The following is an 8,551-nucleotide window of genomic DNA, read 5'->3' on the forward strand; positions in this document are numbered from 1 at the left end:
CTGAGCCACCCAGGCGCCCGCCATTTCCCAATCTTATGTAAAATATGCATGTGAGCTCCACGAGCGCAGGGCTTCTTGTCTTCGTACTTGTGCATCTCAAGCATCTGGAAGAGTGTCTGCAAGGCTGGGGGGGCGGGCAGGTGCTCTGAAATATGTTGCATGAATAGAAGCGTCTTCAGAAAACTATATATTCATTGCTCTGTTGTATTCAGTCGTGCATGCTCTGCATACCCAGTTTGGAGGCAAGTCCCCTCCCTTGCGTGCCCAACTCCTCCCCTTCTAACTCCTTTGCACTTCGGAGCCCTCACCTGCAGAAACGTTGGTGTGGCCCAGGGGCAGAGACTGCTGGGCGGGAACACACCACGGAAGTCCCCCGACGGCGGGCGCGGACGCGCAGCGCGGTCCAGCCACAGCGAGGAGGGGGCTGCGAGGGGAACGGCTTTCCCAAGGTAACTCGGCTTCCACGCGCGTGCTGGGAATGGCTCGTGAAGACAGAAGCCGTTTGCTTTGAGCAAGTCCTGAGCAAGAATATCAGCTGGCAACTGTGTTTCTTTCCAGAGCTCCACAGCGTTTTGAAAGGGCGGCATTTGTTTAAAAGCCGTCTTTGCCCTGACAATCCCCGTTCATGTGCAGATATAAGTAAGGGCGCCGCCACAGGCCCGGGGCGTTCTCTCCCTCTGTGATGTTGCGGGAGGGCTGCTCCTCACCCTCCGACTTTCCTCCCGGCTCAGCTGGTCAGCGGCCTCACCGGGGAAGGCAGCTTGTTGTCGCGGGCGACCAACGTCTGGTTTCCGATGTGACCTGCGTGCCTTGGGACTGGCACAGAGGGGAGGTCGGGATGAAGCGGCAGGGCCTGGTGAAGGGTGTGGCTGTCAGATATTACCACACTTCTGGAAAATTAGAAGATGAATGGCCTCCAATTGATCACTGACATGGGGGAGGATAATTGTCAGGCACTTCTTGAAATCGTCTCATTCCAAAAACAATATTCGGTTTAGGGAAACACAGCGGAGAACTGAACCACACTGGGAGGCTAGAAATAGGTCAGTGTGATCCCAGAACAGCCCTTTCAGCATTGTTGTGTGGCTCCTCGTGGCTTCTGCGGGGCACCCAATCAGAGAGCTTGTCTTTAGACTAATGCTATTCAGCTGGTTACTATGGCAATGATGGAGTACTGGTTGTCATGGCAACGAAATGGAAATTTGGGGGACCAGTCTCTAGAAGAGGTGGGTTCATTAAGCCCCGTCTTTCCTTCTTTCCTTAAAACTTGACCATATTGTATAGTACTTTTAAAGGGGGTACAGTTTCAGACTCTGTGCGTACATTTCAGGATTTATATGATATTTTCTTATTCTTAGATCACATGGCTTAAATCTTTTCAACTCTGTGATGAGAATAGACACCCTTCCCACCCCCACCCCTAGTCTTCTATGGCTCATATTAAAGAATGACATTGCAGAAGCTGTGTTTCTTTTTATCACTCTGAAAGGGTTTCTGCCAAGCTCCACTGAATGCCTCCAAAGTTCACTTGGTATGAAATGGTATAAGGTCAAAATAAATTTAATGGATTGTAAATGATAAAGGATACTTTTTTCCCCCTAGCCTCACTGAGGTATAATTGACACAAAAATGTATATATTTAAGGTATACAGTGTGATGATTTGTTATGTACATCCATTGGGAAACGATTACCACAATCAAGCTAATTAACACATGCATCACCTCACGTAGTTATTTTTTATATGTGTGTGGTGAGAACACTTAAGATCTACTCTTCTAGCAAATTTCAAGTATGTAATACATTATATTAGTAACTATAATCATCATTCTGTACATTAGATGCCCCAAACTTACTCCTCTTATAACTGAAAAATGTATACCCTTTGACCAACATCTCCCCAGTTCCTACTCCCAGGCAACTATGATTCTAGCCTCTGTTTCTGAGTTTGACTTTTTTAGATTGCATATAACATGAAGGACACTTACCAGTTCAATCCAATCGCCTATTCCTCATTGATGTATTTCTTAGAATCACACTTTGAAGTGAAGCCTTTTGAGAAGCAGCCAAAAGCCTGGCTCTTTTTTCTCTCTGGTTCTGATAGAGGTTTCATTCCTTTTTGCTTTGAATCCACTGTATGGGATCATCAATGGGAAATATATGTTGTTCTTATGTTACATAGATGTGATAGACCTTTTTCTTGAATGCTCCCAAGGAGCCAATTTAGATGCTCCTTTTGGATTTCTGGAAAAGAAGGAGTAGTAATATTCATGGTTTGGGCTCAATCTGGGGCTCATTAGAGAATTTAGAAAAAATATATTGGAACAAATCTGAATTCACAGACCTTTCCATTTTTCTGAGATGACTTTGGTGTATGAACATGAACTCTGGAAAAGGCTTTTTGGTGCATTTCGCGGTGTATTTTTATTTGAGTTTGCTACTATAAAAATTTTACACGATCACATATGACAGCAATTCTTAAACTCCATGGTGCAGGAAAATCCCCCAGCAAGTGTGTAAGATGCAGGTTGCTGGACCCTATTCCAGCTGACATATAACATTATATCAGTTTCAGGTGTAGAACATAATAATTCAATATTTGTATATATTGCAAAATGATCACCACAATAAGCATTCCAGACCTATTGATTCCGATTTTTTGGGTGGACCCTAGGAATTTGTATTTACACAAATATCCCAGATGATTTTGAGGCAGTCTGTGGCCCAAATGACCATTAGCTAACTGCAGTGGGAAGGACACTCCTCTCTCGGGGGAAGAATGTGGAGGGAATGATCCTTACCTTCTTGTTGCTTCCATCAGTCCACCCAGGAAGGTGAGAGGACCGGTTCATCGAGCTTGAGGACAGCACCTGCGCTTTTGTGAACACCCGTAGGGCTCCTTCCTCCAGATGATGGATTGAAGTGGTGCCTTTATGGACATTGCTGGTGATACTTTTTTTCCCGGATAGATTTGTTTCTTATCGGTTGATTGGAAGCCCGAAACACATCAAGTCTGGCCAAAAAAGATGAGTGGTTTTCAGCTCATTAGTGCCTCTTCACTTCCTGCTGGAACCTTCCAGCGTGGCATCATACACCCATCATTGGCTTCACTTCTCTTGTCCAAAGCCATCTGCCATTGATTTTGAAGTCAAAGGAGGCTATATTGATAAAACCCAAGGGGAGTACTTAGGATGCAGATTCATCTCCTATAACAGAAGCCAAAATAATAGTACTCTAGTCAGATAGAAATGGCTCTTCCTACTTCGTCGCCCTGCTAGCCTCAATACATGGCTTCCATATTATGATCTAAGATCCATAGTCCTTCCTTCCCTTCCTCCCTTCCTTCCTCAAGTGGCAGTTTTGCAGGGGCAGTCACAGGTATGTCCTGTGAGGTCTGGGCTCAGGGACAGGAGCGAGGCAGGTGTCCTCACATAGTCTTTTCTGTGGCATTACCCTGAGTGGATTCCTAGCCAGATAGCCATCAAGTCTAATTCTCTGGCCTTCTGGAAGTTCTCCAAGCTGACTATTTAGTCTTTAAGAAAATTCCACTTTTGCTTAAGTTACCCAGTCATTTTCTTTTCTTGTGATCATGAACTTCGGTACTCTTTGTGCTTTGCACAGACTTACTGCCAAGAAGAACCTTAGAGGGAGTCAAGGCCCAGGAAAATTGATATCCAAATTTCCAGGGAGATCCAGAGCCCATTTGAGGGAGCCCCAGAGGAGTCAGTCTCAAGATTCATTCCATCACTCCCCTTGGTAACAGCATCACTTCCTTGACTGAGGAACTAGAGTTTTTCCTTCAGGTGAACAACTCCGTCCAGCAGCAAATTAAGCCCGTTTCCTTTTGTTCTTTATAAGTGGAACATGCTTGCCATGTTCAAGCTAAATTTAATGGAGTTTCCAGCTATCCAAAGTCTTATCAATAGCATCTTTTCTTGTTCTGTAAGTAAGTATGAAAGTGTTTACTGGAAAGAAAAGAATTTCTCATGTTCTGTCCTTTTCTCTTGCAAAGAAAAACACAGCACCAACATTAGCTTTAATTAGAGTACAATTATGGCCCATGTAGGAATAGAGGTCATTCTGAAAATCACAGGCTTGGCAGAGACTTTCAGAAGTCATTAATGCCATTTCTCTATTCCTGGATTTTTAAAATGGATTATGTAGGGGCGCCTGGGTGGCTCAGTCGGTTAAGTGTCTGCCTTCGGCTCAAGTCATGATCTGAAGGTCCCGGGATTGGCTCTAAGTCATTATCTGAGGGTCCTGGTATTGAGCCCCGTGTCGGGCTCCCTTCTGCCTCTCCCTCTGCCCGTTCCCACCATTCGTGCTCTTTCTTGCACGCTCTCTCTCTCAAGTAAATAGTTAAAATCTTAAAAAAAAAAATAAAGTGGATTATGTAAGTAACACGAGGGGGCGGGGCACAAGAGAAACCTAGAAGCAAAGTAGAAATTGGAGATTGCCAAGAAAGGTCCAAAGCCCTTTCTTAGATTGTTCAAGCATCTGCTGGTTCTCTAACCATAATGACGTTCTATCTCTCCGCTGTATATATTAAAATAATACTTTAATTTCTCTTTTGTTGTAAAATTAGTAAATTTGTTATCGCTACTAAAAACAAACAAAACAAAGCACATATAAGCAGAAAGGGCCAACCATCACCTGTAATCTCACTACTGAAGATAATCACCGTTAATAATTTGGTGTCTGTATTAATCCAAAATTTTGCTAGTGACAGAAACCCAACTCAAACTACCTTGAGTTAAAACAAGGAAATGTATTGGCTTACAAAGCTGATAAATCCAGCGTTGTATTTTGTTTTAGGTTCATCTGCATTCAAGGGCTCACACAATGTCATCAAAATTTGGTTCCTCTGTCACTTTGTATTTCTCTCCTGTTGTCTGTTTTCTCTGTGTTGGCATCATTCTCAGGCAGGCTGGAGGATGGTGGTGGCCCCCACAGTTCCAGGCCTACATCCTATTGACTTAGTCCCCTAAGGGAAAAGAGAGAAATGATTTTCCAAAAGTAAAACAGAAGTTTTACTACTAGTCAGATAGGAATGGCTCTTCCTACTTCGTCGCCCTGCTAGCCTCAATACATGGCTTCCATATTATGATCTAAGATCCATAGTCCTAATTTGGCCCAGTGTGGGCCATATACCTACTCCCCCTCAAGTCATTTAATCTCGTGGGAGGGGCAGGTTTAAGTCCTGTACCATTATACTTTCAACTTGTTACCTGGACTCCCCATCCCCTCTACAAATCTTCCATCCCCTTTAGAAGAACATCCAAACTCAGTGTGCTCTGAACGCCCTCCGTCATTAGCCTTTGGCTCCTTGGCTCGCTTTCCTGCTTCATGGTCTACCCTCTTTTCTTTCTCACTCTGCTCGCTTAAGCTGGGTTCTTGCTAGATCCCTAACATTTTCATCTGTAGGTCTGCAAATCTCCCTCTTTCGGCCTCATCTCGCAGAAGTACCAAGTACAATCAATTTCTGAGCCTTGAGAAGTTTCTTTAGTGCATATGAGTTTTCCAATTTAGGATTCAACTTTCTCCAGGTCCTAAATAAGTGCTCTTTGTCTTCTATCTTCCAAAACCGTTACTGTGTTACCTCCTTTACTCTCTTTAACCCTTGAATTTGTCTTTTTTTTTTTTTTAAATAAAAATGCCCCAGGGGCATCTGGCTGGCTCAGTCAGTAATGCGTGCAACTCTTGATCTCAGGGTCATGAGTTCACGGCCCATGTTGGGTGTGGAGCCTACTTTAAAAAAAATTCCCTTTTAACAGAGAGGTGTTAGGAGGTCACAGAGGTAAATGCCTATCTTCAAATCACCACCTTTAAGCAGAAGCTTCACCTTTAGTCTCTTAAAATCCTTTCTGTTTAAATTAGCCAGAGTTGGTTTCCGTTGCTTTCAACTAAAAGCTCTGATACATGTATTCAGAAAGAATATTCTTCCTAATAAAGATAAAAGAATTGTTCTTGAGGATAAACAGAACCCTGAATGTTTTTTTTAAGTTTATTTATTTATAATATCTAAACCCAACATGGGGCTCAAACTCACAACCCTAAGATTAAGAGTCGCACACTCTACTGACTGAGCCAGCCAGGCGCCCCAGACCCTGAATATTAAAGAGGTGAGGGACAGTCTAGACCCGGTTACTATTTAACCAGAGAGAATTTCCCAAATTCTGCAGCCCACAACAGTTGCAAAATGGTGCCTGTTTACAGCAAAGGGATGTGAACATTGCATTTGCCACCTCCAGAGAAGATGGTGTGGAAAAGACACAGCCAGAACTTATCTGTGCTGGTTTAATCACTTCAGTCTCTATGAGCAAAATAGTGGGAGAAACTGTTTCATTTTTTCTTGGTGGTATTTTAGTTTTTCTTAACAGCAATAAAATGTTGAAGGAAAAAAATTAAGATGCTCAGAAATGAGGAAAACTTCCTTACCATGGTGTGAAGCAAAATACACAACCACAAATTCTGACTGAAGAGGTAAAACACCTGACCAAAACAAGTAAAATTACCATCCACAATAGCTCATACATTTGCACTTAGAAAAAGGAAAGTTATCATATAGCCTGTTTGGAATGGGAGTGTATTCATGAAGAAAAAATAGTAAGGTTATGGCCAGAAAACCAAGTGTCCCAGCGATATAGGTGAGCAAGAGGAGGGTCAAATGTCTCTGATTATGAAAAATATCACCATGGGCTCTGGGAATAATTTACCTTAAATAGAGAAAATTTCTTTTCTTTTTTTTTTTTTTTTTAAAGATTTATTTATTTATTTGAGAGAGCGAGAAAGTACATGAGAGTGGGGAGGGTCAGAGGGAGAAGCAGGCTCCTCGCCGAGCAGGGAGCCCAATGCGGGACTCGATGCGGGACTCCAGGATCATGACCTGAGCCGAAGGCAGTCGCTCAACCAACTGAGCCACCCAGGCGCCCAGAGAAAATTTCAAAATAGGAATTCATATGTAGGTCAAGTGCAGGTCACGAGTTTAAAAAGTCTACTGGAATTGAGAAATATATTTAGAATGAAGATATTATCATTGAGTCTTGACAAGGCAGGTTCAAGGGAAACTTTCTAGAAGATAATCACCAGGAACTTCTGGACACGGAAGTACTGGTCACAGTAGAGAGGAGGCTACTGTTAAGCCACCCCATTGGAAGGTGGAATTCATCCTTATTACATTTCTTTTTTAAAGATTTTATCCATCTATTTGACAGAGAGAGAGAGAGCAAGAGAGCACAAGCAGGGGGAGGGGCGTGGCAGGCAGAGGGAGAGGGAGAAGCAGGCTCCCCGCTGAGCAGGGAGCGCAACTTGGGGCTCGATCTCAGGACCCTGAGATCATGACCTGAGCTGAAGGCAGACGCTTAACCGACTGAGCCACCCAGGCGCCCCTCCTTATTACATTCTTACAGTTCCATCGCCTGAGCCTCAACCCCCAATTGCCAGACCCAGTAGAGTTTCCAGAAGTTTATCTATTCCTTTTCAGGCTCTCATCCCTCCCCGCTCGACAGAATTCCTTCTTGCTTCCAAGGACCTGAGGGGATGCAGAAGTTGTCCGGCTGCACCCAGTGCTCATCCCCTGAGCGTGGCAGACGGGCCCCCACCACTGCGCAGTTGCTGGCCTTTGAGAGCTGTGCCCAAAGTGGAGTGCTGCACAAAGTCCCTGCGGTCAGAGCAGATGGGGGTGCTAAGGCGTGGCGTCCTCTGAGGTAGCAAATCTAAGCGGTGCTGACACAGGCAACCAAAGGTACACGTTGGCAGATGACTAAGATGTCCGAACAATGTCCCTGAAGGAGTAAATAAGCGTTCCAGTAAAAACAGACGCTGAAGGCAATGTACTGCAATACGTACTCCATAACGGGGCCCAGTGGGTGAAGGGAGCACCTTTCCCCTCAGCGTTCATTTGGTGGCGATTTTTTGCCAATGTGTCCAACCGTCAGGACAGATGAAATCATTGTCTCATTTCTAAGGAAAGGCCTAGAGAGTTGACTTGAAATTGAAGGTCACTTTAAACTGTGCAAGATGCATGAACTTGTTAACATGCAACTTTTCTGTTGATGTCCTTTCGTCACCGTATCAGAGAGATGGAAAACAAAAGGAAGAACAATGTATGCTCACGTCAGGATCAGCATTCCCATGGACTAGAAAATCCTTATCTTCATCCTGAGTTAAGGAACCTAGTACCAGGAAATGAATAATAAAAACACTAATGTGAAGTGTCTACATGCAGCTGGAGGCAAGACTGAGTTCATCCTGGTTCTAGGCCTTCGTGATTTACACGGGCATCCTTTCCCTTCTGTTGTTTTTAAACTTACATAGTATGGATCTGTAGTGTGACTTAGGTTTTCGGGCCTCAATGAAGTTGGCTTGTCTTTAAGTCCCTGTGTATCTACAGTTTTCTTAGATCTTTGCTGAGAAGAGGCTTTTAGGATGGATGTTTACAATGCACCTAAGAACTGGTCTGCTCCGGTGAGCAAGACAGACAGTTAAAGACATTTTGAAGAAGCAGAACGGAAACACATCACCTCATGTCTCCACTTCAACCCCCTATGATGA

General features: G+C 43.9%; 1 long non-coding RNA gene across 1 annotated transcript; it reads right to left on the reverse strand.

Moving 5' to 3' along the window:
• Nucleotides 1-2,000: 2,000 nt before the first annotated feature.
• On the reverse strand, nucleotides 2,001-4,801 carry LOC118008631. The gene is made up of 3 exons (XR_004678733.1): nucleotides 4,779-4,801; nucleotides 2,800-3,156; nucleotides 2,001-2,242 (listed from the first exon to the last, which is right to left on the reverse strand). It is a non-coding gene; the product is annotated as an uncharacterized LOC118008631 (long non-coding RNA).
• Between the last annotated feature and the right edge of the window lie 3,750 nt (nucleotides 4,802-8,551).

The sequence above is a fragment of the Mirounga leonina genome, unplaced genomic scaffold, assembly GCF_011800145.1.
Source record: "Mirounga leonina isolate KUSES-001 unplaced genomic scaffold, KU_Mleo_1.0 Mir_126, whole genome shotgun sequence".
Classification (NCBI taxonomy): Eukaryota; Metazoa; Chordata; class Mammalia; order Carnivora; family Phocidae; genus Mirounga; species Mirounga leonina.